The 13,172-nt window shown below is 38.0% G+C and overlaps 1 protein-coding gene across 11 annotated transcripts in view; it reads right to left on the bottom strand.

Moving 5' to 3' along the window:
* LOC129771074 (kazrin) overlaps window positions 1-13,172 on the bottom strand; it is a 346,976-nt gene that overhangs the window by 209,711 nt on the left and 124,093 nt on the right. For 8 of the 11 annotated variants that reach the window (XM_055774374.1, XM_055774381.1, XM_055774380.1 and 5 more), the window contains exon 2: window positions 5,909-6,708. The exons of 2 other annotated variants lie outside the window; for them this stretch is intronic. The gene's annotated coding sequence lies outside the window, so the exon portion shown is untranslated. Of the gene's footprint in view, window positions 1-5,908; window positions 6,709-7,476; window positions 7,653-13,172 lie in introns of those variants that run through there. One more of the 11 variants, XM_055774375.1, reaches the window with a different exon arrangement.

The following is a 13,172-nucleotide window of genomic DNA, read 5'->3' as shown; positions in this document are numbered from 1 at the left end:
CCCCTGCTATATATCAATGCACGCATTGCACTGAGTGTTTGACAAGAGGCATCTTCCGTGCAACGCCATTCAACAAGCATCATACACGCGTCTAACACACAGTTGCAGCGTTCGTGAAAAATCGTTTCTCGACTCTCGATCAAAACCGTCAACAAAGCTAGGAGCTTGTTACATCAGAACAGAGCCGATGCGCACGAGAGCAAATGCGGATGGCAACTAGAAGTATCGAAGGTTTGCTGTTCACATGTACATGAAATGAACAAGTTCAAAGTTTCGCGCTACGAAAACAAGCAACACACACAAAGCCAAACACTGATGGCTAGAAGCCAAATTCTGAGAATTTTCCTCAGAGGAGATGCAATACTTATAGGCTAGCGACAGCTTACTTACTATGCTCGGGTGGAGTTTACTTCGCAAATATTCTCTTTTCGCTATCCCTCTTCGTTGTTTCTATTCTAGCGGCGGCATAAGTTGCCGCTTATTGACAGCTCTGTTCGGGAAAGAACACAAATGGACAGAACAAATGTATGAGGAAATGGAAATGCTTCCAATTTTAATCAATTTAAACCATATACAGACTATGCGATTGTAATGTATAGAATAGCAAACAAATCTTGGAAAATTTTCGATTCGATTGGTATGCAAATCATTAAAATCCGTTCGCAGCAAAAATGGTTGTTAACGTTATAGTTATAGTTATTAACTTCATTTCATAAAAACGTGACCTGTTTTCTGATTTGGAACCCTTAAAGTAAGACGTAGTCCTACGTAAAAAATTAAATAACTCAAAAATACAATTAACATGATTTTGTAGAGCAGAAAGACTTCTATCGAATGTATACTTACACCCTTTGCAGCAAGGAAGACGTTGTAAAATAAAAGAAATATAAAAAATTGGTTGGTTATATCTATAATATTAGGCTGTTAAAAAAGTCCTGCGGTATTTCCGCGAGGTGTCGTTGTAAGCGCGTAGTTCTAGTTGTATTCATTTTATCGAGTCATACTATAGCTTGTTGGAAAGGTATTTTTGCGCGCTATAATATAGTCCTTGACAGTGTTTTGTTTGGTTAAGTCGTTCGTGAGTTATAGTGTCGCAAATATGGAGCAAAATTAAGAGAAAATCCGACATATTTTACAGTACTACTATGACAAAGGCAAAAATGCATCTCAAGCTGCCAATAAAATTTGTGCAGTTTATGGACCCAATACAGTTTCCATTTCCACCGCACAACGATGGTTTCAACGCTTCTGGTGTAGAGGTCGTCGAAGATGCGCCACGCTCCGGAAGGCCTGTCGTCGAAAATTGCGACAAAATCGCTGAATTAGCCGAGAAAGACCGGCATAGTAGCAGCCGTAGCATCGACCAAGAGCTGGCGATAAGTCATCAAACCGTTATTAACCATTTGAAGAAGCTTGGATTCACAAAGAAGCTCGATGTATGGGTGCCACACACGTTGACGCAAAAAACATCTTTGACCGTATCGACGCATGTGAATCGCTTCTGAATCGCAACAAAATTCTGAATAATGTGAATCGCTTCTGAATCGCAACAAAATCGACCCGTTTCTGAAGCGGATGGTGACTGGCGATGAAAATTGGGTCACTTACGACAACGTGAAGCGCAAGCGGTCGTGGACGAAGCCCGCTGAAGCGGCTCAGACGGTGGCCAAGCCCTCATTAACGGCCAGGAAGGTTCTGCTGTGTGTTTGGTGGGATTGTCAAGGAATAATCTATTATGAGCTGCTTCCCTTTGGCCAAACGCTCAATTCGGACCTGTACTGCCAACAACTGGACCGCTTGAAGGTAGCATTCATGAAGAAGAGGCCATCTTTGATAAACAGAGGCCGCATTGTGACGCGCCAGAAGCTCCGGGAGCTCGGATGGGAGGTTCTTTTGCATCCGCCGTATAGTCCGGACCTTGCACCAAGTGACTACCACCTGTTTTTGTCCATGGCGAACGAGCTAGGTAGTCAGAAGTTAGCCACAAAAGAGGCCTGTGAAAATTGGCTATCCGAGTTTTTTGCCAATAAGGAAGCGAGCTTCTATAACAGGGGTATTATGAAGTTGGCATCTCGTTGGGAACAAGTCATCGAACAAAACGGCGCATATTTGACTTAAAACAGATGATTGTAACTAATTTTATGAACAAATGAAAATTAAAAAAATGAGTGGGTTATATCTATGATATAACCGCAAGGTTGACGTGGAACTACCTTAGCTTAGCAATCATTCGTTTGTATTGATTAAATTCTTGATTGAATGAACAGTTTCCAAATTCAATTGAGTTCAATATATTTGCTCTGTGAGTGAAAAAAATGAACAAATGCCGTGTAAAGTCAATTCATTTATTGTGATTCTTCGTTACAAGTAAATTTAATGACGGACCTTTTACGTTTGGTATGATGACTAGAACAAAATATATGTACGGAAGAATTATCAAACGTTTGATGAACCAGCCTACGGCTGAAAATCTTTCCAATAAAGACAAAAAAAAATTATCAAACGATTATTTTATTTTACATTTACCTCTGAAGTTTACATCCCAAAAGTGTACATACTTCTCGAATCTCGAATTTGCTTGAAACTGGGAAGTTCATTCGCTTCTAGTGTCTGCACGATTTTCCCAGGTTCCTAAGTTTAGAAGATCATGTTAGGACAGACATATTCCACTCTGCACAAAGGCAAGCGAGGACAAAAGTACTCGCAGTTTGCATTTATTTGCAGAGCCGATTTCCCCAGAAACCTCGGTTTTGAAGTCTGTGTTAGGAAAACACATTTCAATCGGAACAAAACTACCCCCGATTTGTATGAATTCGCAATGCCGATTTCCCCACGCTCCATGGATTTGAAGTCTGTGTTAGGGAAACACATTCCAGTCGGAACAAAAATACCCCCGACTTGCATGAATTTGAAATACCGATTTCTCCAGGCACCTTGGTTTAGAAATCTCTATTAGGGAACACATTTCGGTGGGAACAAAAGCTCCCCCTACTTTCGTGTGTTCTTCTTCTTCTTTTTGGCTTTAAGAGGGTTTAAACTTTTCAGTTCACTCGCCTCTAGGCTCTTCCGTGTGTTTGCAATGCCGATTTCGCTGCTGGGTTTTAAAGTCTGTGTTAGGGAACATTTTTCGATGAGAGTCCCCCTACTTTCATGTATTTGCAATGCCGATTTCCCCAAGGCTGCTTGGTTTTGATGGCTGTGTTAGGGAAACCGTAAATCGGGCCAATCAAAACGATGCAGTTAGGGCGTTTAGATAACGCCTAATATTTTACAGTTATTCAATTGTTTATCTAATGAAAAACAACATTTTGTTAGTTGCGATAGATGCGTAGAAATATTCCCTATCAAGTGATGCAAACATCTCTCCTATCCAGTACGAAATGTTCGAGCTATAAGCATTCGAAATCTTTCATTTTTTCAGTGTCTAGGTTTTCATTTTACCCTCCATATATTCCGGTTAGACGTAGTCCCACGTCAAAAAAAATACCGCAGGACTTTTTTGACAGCCTAATATAACCGCAAAGTTGATGAGGGACTACCGATGCCTTAGTAATTGAATGAAACAATTTTCGAATTCAATTAAGTTCAACATATTTGCTTTATAATCAAAGAATTCGAATAAAAACAGATTTTCTTCAAAAGCTGTAATTTTGTTCTTTATCTCAATACATTAGACCCGTATTTTAATTATTTTTTTACTAGGGTGCCCATTTCCATTTTAGAGTGGTTCAAAAAATCGAATGTTTCCACTTTTTCCCAAAAATGGTTTTTTTTCAAAAATTCAAAACTTTTAAACCACTGAACCGATTTAGATGTTCGACATATCAAAATGGAGGTAATTAGCATATGTTTGGAAAAATATTACACTTGCAAAAAAAAAACGGAATTTGTTTTTTAAATTTTTGATTGTACTTGTTTTTCACTATTTACATGGCTTAGTACTAGAGGGAGCTATTTTTTTCAAATTTTTTCTTGTAAGCAATTTTTTACATAACATATCCGAAAATCGAAGACGCATTTTTTCGTTTTTGAGTTATGATTTTTCAAATCATTATCGATGGTTCGAAAAAACTTTTTTTCCGCTACAAAAAATCATAACTTTTGTACTACTGGATCGATTCAGATAATCGACTTATCAAATTGAAGCTTACTTTGAAAAAAAAGTACATTTGTGAAAAATTTGAATTTTCGTTTTTGTAATTATTGATTGTGTTAGTTTTTCGTAGTTTGCTCGGTTGAAGATAGAGGGTGTTATTTTTTCATATTTTCTTAGGAAAGCTGAGTTTTTTTTACATGATATATTCGAAAACCAGAGAGGTGTTATTTTTCGTTTTCGAATTATTATTTTTCAAGTTTAACATGTTTTAAGACTTCGTTCAATATTCTTATGTGACTAGACTTCAAAGAAGGCTTCACTTTGATGTAAAAAATCGTCAGCCTTCACGAAAAAATACAAAAAAATATGTGAACAGTAAAAAACAACTACAATCAATAATTAAAAAAACTAGATCCAATTTTTTCGCATTTGTCATATTTTTCCGAGAAAGACTAGCTAATAAGCTTCAGTTCGATATATCGACCATCTGTATCGGTTAAGTAGTTCAAAAGTTATGAATTTTTGAAAATAGTAATTTTTGGAAAAAAGTGGAAAAAGTTGTCAAACCAAAATGGAAATGGGCATCTTAAGGAAAAATAAAAAAATACGGGTCTCATATTGCGCGAAAAGGAACAAAACTACAATTTTTCACGAAAATCGTAAAACCACTACCGTTCTGAATCATATCTAAGCTTTATGCACAGGTATTATTTGGTTGATATTTTTAATAAATTAATTCAATATGCTTTTAAGTTTTCCACTTTGGTACCTATTTGATTGAAAACATAAAAAATCATCGAATAAAATGCTTTTCAAATGAAACGAATGAGAATCAAACTTCGTACACTGAATCAAATTTCGGACAGATTGAATTCAAATTTTGGACACTTTATTTTGTAATTTTTTGAACGAAAATTACATTACACTTGATTATATTTTATAGTCAACTGCAAAACACTTACCAAGCAATCACAGTAAACTGTTAACGATGATGAGAACTAATGAAACACGAGAGAAATTTAAATATTTATGAACGGGTAAATTCTACGTGCTCACGTTAAGGAAACGTCAAACACAAACGATAATGAGTGGTGAAGCAATTGTGATATTAATTTTATAGTTATATCATCTGTACATTAAGCATTTCAAGATATTAGAACAAAGTGTCCGAAATATGATGCTGTCCGAAATATGATTCAGAACGGTATATCGGTTTCACATGGAATGACTGATAAATTCCGGTTAGACGTAGTCCTACGTCAAAAAGGTTGAGTCCGCTGCTCTAATCCATCAACAACTCCAAAGAAGTGATAGTATAATGAACTGAATGCGACACAACGTCAATCATTAGTGACATCGGGGAGGGGCGGAAGCATTTTATTGAATACATATTCTACACCTCCCTATCACTTTGTCAGCGCTCAACGCTCAACGAAAGGTAGTTAGCCCCAGCGTCGGTTGATTGACGCAATCTGACGTTCCGTTGTCACGACAGCAAATACTCTCACGATGATGGCAACTGTGCCGTGTGGAGTGGGGGAGAAAACGTAAAAAACGATACCCTCCGAGGATGGGATCTGTGGATTTGGTGAACTTCCGAGCACGAAGTGATTTTTTGTGTCACATAAAAAAACATCGGCGTCACAAGAGACCCGAACAAAGAGCTTTTTAATTTGTTCCCAAGTTTGCTGTAGCAGTTATCGCGAACGGGAAATTACGGATCGGTTCGATGTAGATTTTACGCAGCGCTAGGGGAGTTATTTTCTCAAAGAAGTAAACAGATCGATCGAACTTTGTGTCACATTTACTTACCCTCGGGAGAGAGACACCAGGAGGCGGAGAATAAAATCCAACAAAAGCTTTTCGCTTGGTAACAGAAGGAATTTAATACTCGGTCCGTTTTTTTTTTCTTTGTTGCACGATATTTGATCCGGTAAATCTCCTTGTCACGGCTATACTTCTTTTTTGCGTAGGAACTACTATCTCACTTTGGTTTTCCTCACCACTCGCTGCCGAGAAACTGCTTTCTTCCCGATTGTGCACTGCTGGAAGTTTAGTGTTCTCTATGCTAATCCCGCGCACAGGAAGCACTTGAAAAATTTCCAGTCGCTGGTGATGCTCGCCGTTATGGAACACTGCTGCGATTACGCTGTAGCTGATTATGAGTTGACTCACTGCTTCAAATGGTTGACCTTTTGCCACTTTTCCACTCCGAAGAAATAATTTTCATTCTTGGACACTTTTTTTTTTGCACTGCTTCTTCTCTTTCCGGCTCGAGCTGCATTCGTGAGAAATCCCATACGCGATTGTGGATTACCGGATTCCTCGGAAGTGGAAGGTGCTTTTTGTTTTTTTTCACTCCGAGAACACTTTTTTTTTGCGGAACCGCTCACACTGCCTGCGCACGGATCGATTTCACCACCCACCAGGCCCCTGCCGGGTGGTGTACAAAACAGGAGAGATTATTTGACCAATTGAATGCAGTTGCGTGGGTGGTTGGAGTTCTTTCTTTCTTCTTCTAGCTCACCTCACCCACCGGTTGCACCGGTTGGTTGGATTTTTATCGTTTTCGGATGCCGATAGCAACAGCCAGCCGGATAGCGGTGGTCGTTCTGAAAAAATGGTAGAAAAGCAGAAAAGCGCCATTAAAGCAGTGCATATTGGAATAAGGACTTACGATGCACGGGGAAAAAAAGATAAATTACGTTAATCAAAAACACTCGATCCGTGTCCGGTATGCCAGCACGGGTAAGCTCGGGGATAATCCATTGCCGACGTCAGCTTAGGTGGGTTTTCCCGGCCGCTGATTATGTGGAAGGAAAGTTAAAATCACTTGATGTTTGGACGAACCGTTAATTTAACTGTAGTCGCTTCATTTCTTTATCAGAATCAACTCTTTTTCCCAAAGTGACTGACTTTGAAGATTTCTTGTAATTCGAGAACAATGAATGGTTCCAGTTTCGAGATCAATTGCGAAAGATTATGCAAGGACACCAGATTGCTTATCGAATAACTCCAATTCAAATTTTGGACCATATAACATTATAACATAACATAACATTATACGATGGCGGTCCGATAAGTAGTTAGCCACATCGCCTGATGGTGTCAGTATCGCAAGAGAGATTACTTATCGTGTAGTACATTCTCGTAAACGGCAACTGTCAACATTTCAGCCGAATCGGACTCGTAGTTTTGTTTTGACCGTGTGTGGAAGCGGGCAGGTCCGCGGATTTTAGAAATGGAAAAAAAATCCACCGTCGCCACGGCCAAACTGATCGAATTGCACTACGAGCTGCTGCCCCATCCACCGTATTCTCCAGATTTGATTTGATTCTCCAGATTTTTTTTTTGTTTCCAAACTTGAAAAAGTCACTCACCGGGCAAAAATTTGAGTCGAATGAAGAGGTCACCGCCGCCACGGAGGCCTTCTTTGCAGACCTCGAGAAAACGTATTTTTCAGATGAAGTATAGAAGTTGAAGCATCGCTGTGTCAACGTTTCCAAATTTTTTGTTTTTTGTAGGCTAAGTACTTATCGGACTGCCCTCGTACATATAAAATCTACCAAAAGTAAATCGGTTATTCTTGAAGTAAGATTCTGGAATGAGAGGAAAACAAATTTTCAGTATTATCCTCATTGTTCATTTATTGAATTCACGAAATTTATAAATATACTAAAAATAATATTGTGCTCCCTTGGCCGAGTGGTTAGCGTCATAACTAACATGCCGGGTGTTCGTGTTCGATTCCCGTTCTGGTCGGGGGAATTTTTCGTCAAAGAAATTTCCTCCGACTTGCACTGTGATCACGCGTATTCTAGAACATGCCACTCAGAATGCATTCAAGGCGTGTTATTTGGCATAGAAATCTCAACTAAGTACTAATAAAAATGACGCAAGTAATACTACGTTGAGACGGCGAAGTTCCTTTAGGAACGTTAGTGCCATTGAAGAAGAAGAAGATAAATATACTAGCTGACCAGGCAAACGTTGTTCTGCCAAATAAATTATTTCTAGTGAATATTTTGGGTGTTGAATAAAACACACTAATGTATTGTAAGTGTGTTTGAATATTTTAACGATCTTTAAAATAAATCGAATGTGATCGATAAAAAAACGAATTAAATGATTTGAACGAAAGGTTATATGATGTTTCTTGGTGTATTTCATTAACGTAACTGACATGTTTGATCTCTTAAAAGTTAAACGTCAACTGAAAAAAGTAATATAAGTTTGTCGTAAAGTAGAAAACATTAAATATAGAAAATCAACATTTATTGCTGTCTCCTTGTTAGAAAATACGTGCATGTGATTTTCAACAACAGCTTGGTCTCGTTCATAAATTGGAAAACAGCGATACGCCAGCTAACTTCAATGGAGCTGATTAATCGGCCTGTTTGGAATCGCGTTATTTTATCGTTGTCATTCAATCGAGGAGTATTCACATCGGTAATCTAAGTTTGAAACACTGCCATATTGCTTCCTTTATTCATGGATGTTTTTATTACTCTTCACCGATTTGTAGATCTCAATATTCATATATGCATATGAGTGATCGGAATTTACAATTCAATCTAAATCGACTTTTACACTCTTAAATTCGTTCACCTTGTCGCGAAACAATGGTCAAAATAAGTCATCCGTATTTGTGGTTCAATTTACTCTCTATCTAATCGGCATAATTCCGGAAATAATTCTAAATTGTTGAAATTTGAATGAAAATTATTATTCGATTTCGTTTGGATGCTAAATTTGTTTTGAATGTGTTTGAATGCTAAATTTTGCGTGTTTATTCCACCCGAAAAACCATTACTATTTTTGCTTCATAGAAATGGAACATGGAGACCAATGTTGTTCACGTTGAATTGCGTGGCAAGGTTGTCACATTTGCTCAACTCGATTGGACTTGAGCTTGAACAGAATGCAAAATTGCGCTTTTTCCATTCAACAAAATAAAACCAACAATATGTGGGGACGAAAACGATCGAACTTCATTTTGTGTTTGAACACACGCGCAATGTCATGACAATGCATTGCGCTTTGGCCTGGCTATAACTAAAGCTGTGTCGGCGTTGCTCATGATAGTGTCTCGCAAGTGAATGTATTATTCCACGCACCGCTTTTGTTGATTGTGTAGTAAGAATTGCAGTCGTTCAATCTCTACCTTCGCGTATATGTCGACCATAAATTGTTGGCATAGCTTACGATATATTGAATTGGCGTTTCTTGACCATGTCAAATCACCATATGATAAACATAAAAATCCTTCGAGCGCGCCCTCTGTTTGTTTCGTCGCATGTTCATAAATATTAAATCAAAATGAGAAATGATGTTCATAATGAATTAAGTATCTGTGACGGGGTCTCGTTGGTCTAATGTTTATGCAAGAGATTTTTCGTTAAAGAAACCCTTCTGACTTGCACTGTAGTCACGCGTATTCTTGAGCTTGCCACTCCAGAATACATTCAAGGCGTATTGTTCGTCATAGAAATCTCAACTATTTACCAATAAAAATGACGCAAGTAGTACTACGTTGAGAAGGCAAACCTTGGGAACGTTAGTGCCATTGAAGAAGAACATAGCGAGGGTCGTATGAACGGTGTGTGTCAACGATGAATTCCAGATTATTGTTTTTTCTTCGCATTAAATTTCTCGTGCCACAGTGCTATCATGATTCCAGCAGCGCTTGTGCTTTGGATCTACACACGTGCTCTCCAGCTGATGTTTTATGAGGGTTGATGGCAATAGCGTGATTGTCATTTTGTAATCCGAGCAAATGGGATTTGAAGAATTTCGACTACTCATTGTGCTCATTCAAAAAGGCTTCCAGCTCGTCGGGGATGCTCCCTGCTTTAGATGAATTGATGTTACTTGTGTATTTGTAGATGGATGTTCAATGAAGCGGGCGTTACGCCATCAGTCATTGAACAACTTAAATAAATTCGTTCTGTTGAAAAAACGAACAACGGTTAAATTATTAGAATATTTTTGACCCAAAAATAATAAAATCGCAATTAAAAATAGGGAATTGGGGTCAAAATTTAAGGATATATGTATGGTATGAGGTTAAATTTTTGAAAAAAATATCCAGATATTTTTTTCTGCATAGAGCCACCCTATTCGGTATTTAATGTATGGTTATCGGTATCCTACCGGTATCATATATAGTTTACAACCTATTCTCATACCTACCAAGTATTTTGAGTGTAATTTCATCAAAATCGGTCGAGCCGTTTCGGAGGAGTTCGGTAACAAACACCGTGACACGAGATTTTTATATATATAGATTTCTGATATTGTGTGGCGAAAATTTTATTGGATTTGCTGGTGGAATAAATGATCTTTTAGAATATGAATTACAAACGAAGCTTTACTTTTCCCTATAGAATGTGTATATTATTAACGTGTTCTTCGTTTCTTTTGTGAATGGTGACAAGCAGAAATGCCAACCTTCCTGATTTTTCAGGATTTCTCAGACTTTTTAGCACGCTCCCTGATATCCTGATGAACACTCAATTTATCCTGAATTTTCTAAAATGATCCTAATTTTTTCTGATTTTTGTACTCTTTATATTATTCGTACTAAATATACTGGTTTCCAAGTTTTCTGTCATGATAGTTCTCCGGTTCGCACTTGTATATATCTCACAGTAAGTTAAATTCTCTAGACGCAAAGCTGCACTTATTTTTTTTACCTCTACCTTCAATTATTTCGTGGCTTTCCAAAACAGTTCTAGAAAATGTCATGAAGCCAGATTGTCTGACGAATTTATGAAATTAAAACGAGATTATGTTTGAGGAACAACATTGCCTCATTGAGGATATTGTGTATGTATGTGTATCCCCAGAGTGTAAAATTGCCCAAGGGAACATTTTTAAATCCACGGTCAATATAAAAAGATTTTATATGTAGTTTGCTCGTCTGATTCAAAGTAGAATCAACTCTAATGATGGGGTAAATATATGTATAATCGCACTAAATATCATAAAAATTAGGAAAAATTCAACAAGTCTTCCACTGCTGACATGCTTTCCTCATTTGTTGAGTAAAGATTCATTCCAAAGCATGGACGATTGATTGATTTCTCTGCAATTGATCGTAGTGATGCTGTAGGTTGTCCGCTTATGCGAGGATCTATACCATGCTTATTAATTCTTTTACACATCCGGTCTTCGCTCGAAGAAAGATATACTCTGTTTCTGGTGGGATTTGGAATGGATTCTGTATTATGAGCTACGATCAAGCAACCTGTTTCTCACATGTATGGCTCGTAGCAGTTTTCGACGAGGAAGCAAACATGTTCTGTGAGGATAGAATATTTAAACTGTGCGAAAGATGGCGAAACAGCTTGTGAAACAGAACTATGGATATAAAATTAATTTATAATGCTTTAATTGAAAAATATGTTTTTGTTTTTCCAAAAATCGACATTAACTTTTCGGACAACCCATTAGGAGCTATCCTGATTTATCCGGATTTTTATTTTCATTCTTCCTGATTTTTTAAAATTATAGTTGGCAACCCTGGTGACACGTATTAAACAAAAACTGTATCGAATACTTATTTTATGTTATAATGACGAGTTTTTATGAAAATATCAGAAAATGTGTAAACATTTTTTGAGTAAGAGTTAAGAGTACGTGTTTTAAGCGTTAAAAACTTCAAGAATTTATTTTTATTCAAAATATAACGATTTGAAGCTGCCTTCGGGGGTGCTAATCTCAAATTCAGATTTTAATATCTAATAATCAAATTCAAGCTTCAATAATCAGATAAAGTGAAACGTACAAAAAATAAGGAAAAATTGGGTTCATTCAAGAAAAACCAGGCAAAATTGAGTGTTTGTCAGGATTTCAGGGAACGTGTCAAAAAGTCTGGGAAATCCTGAAAAATAAGGAAGGTTTTCATCTTTGGATCGCGGAATTACAAAGAACTATACTGCCGTTCTACGCATGGTTGTCCCATGTTCCAGAATTAGCAACTGAGAAAAACGCAATCAAAGTTTTCTAGCGTATTTGTCTGCCAGAAGCTTTAATCATAACAGTTTGGCAATACACCGGGTTTTTTATATGAGCAGTAAACTATTGTCAAATGAAATGTGAAAAGTTCCTCTCACTTGAGTTAATCAAGCTTGATTATGGTTTAAAAATACATGATTCCACAGATATGCCTAGAATAGCAACATGGGACAATTGAACTTGATGTTGTTTTTTGAAATACTGGGAACAAACAATAAATTGTTCGGTGTTTTTCGAGAGATTATGCTTAAAAACATCGTTTTATGAAAAAGGGGGTGATCTGCAACACCTTTGTAGAATATAAATCTCATTGTTATTAGTCATTCGCTAAAGGGTGTCACGGAAAAAACGCTGTAGAAATTCGCCCAGTAGACCGATCCTTTTGAAAATTTTAGACAATAAAATAAAAACTATTAAACAACTTTTGGCATTTTCTTTTTATTCATACTTCGAGCCCAAGCCCGTATGCTCGCACCTTCCTCTTTACCCCGTCCATAAGGTTCTGTACAACGTCAGGTTGTAGTTTTTTTTGAACAGAAATCCATTTTCTCTTGAAGTCCGCCTCCGATTTGACAACTTTTGGGTTCTTCCGGAGGGCCTGCTTCATAATCGCCCAATATTTCTCTATTGGACGAAGCTCCGGCGCGTTGGGCGGGTTCATTTCCTTTGGCACGAAGGTGACCCCGTTGGCTTCGTACCACTCCAACACGTCTTTTGAATAGTGGCATGAAGCGAGATCCGGCCAGAAGATGATCGGGCCCTCGTGCTGCTTCAATAGTGGTAGTAAGCGCTTCTGTAGGCACTCCTTAAGGTAAACCTGCCCGTTTACCGTGCCGGTCATCACGAAGGGGGCGCTCCACTTTCCGCAAGAGCAGATCGCTTGCCACACCATGTACTTTTTGGCAAACTTGGATAGTTTCTGCTTGCGAATCTCCTCCGGAACGCTGAATTTGTCCTCTGCGGAGAAGAACAACAGGCCCGGCAGCTGACGAAAGTCCGCTTTGACGTAGGTTTCGTCGTCCATTACCAGGCAATGCGGCTTCGTCAGCATTTCGGT

The sequence above is a fragment of the Toxorhynchites rutilus genome, chromosome 2 (assembly GCF_029784135.1).
Source record: "Toxorhynchites rutilus septentrionalis strain SRP chromosome 2, ASM2978413v1, whole genome shotgun sequence".
Lineage (NCBI taxonomy): Eukaryota > Metazoa > Arthropoda > Insecta > Diptera > Culicidae > Toxorhynchites > Toxorhynchites rutilus.
This window is presented reverse-complemented; position numbering and strand designations above follow the sequence as displayed.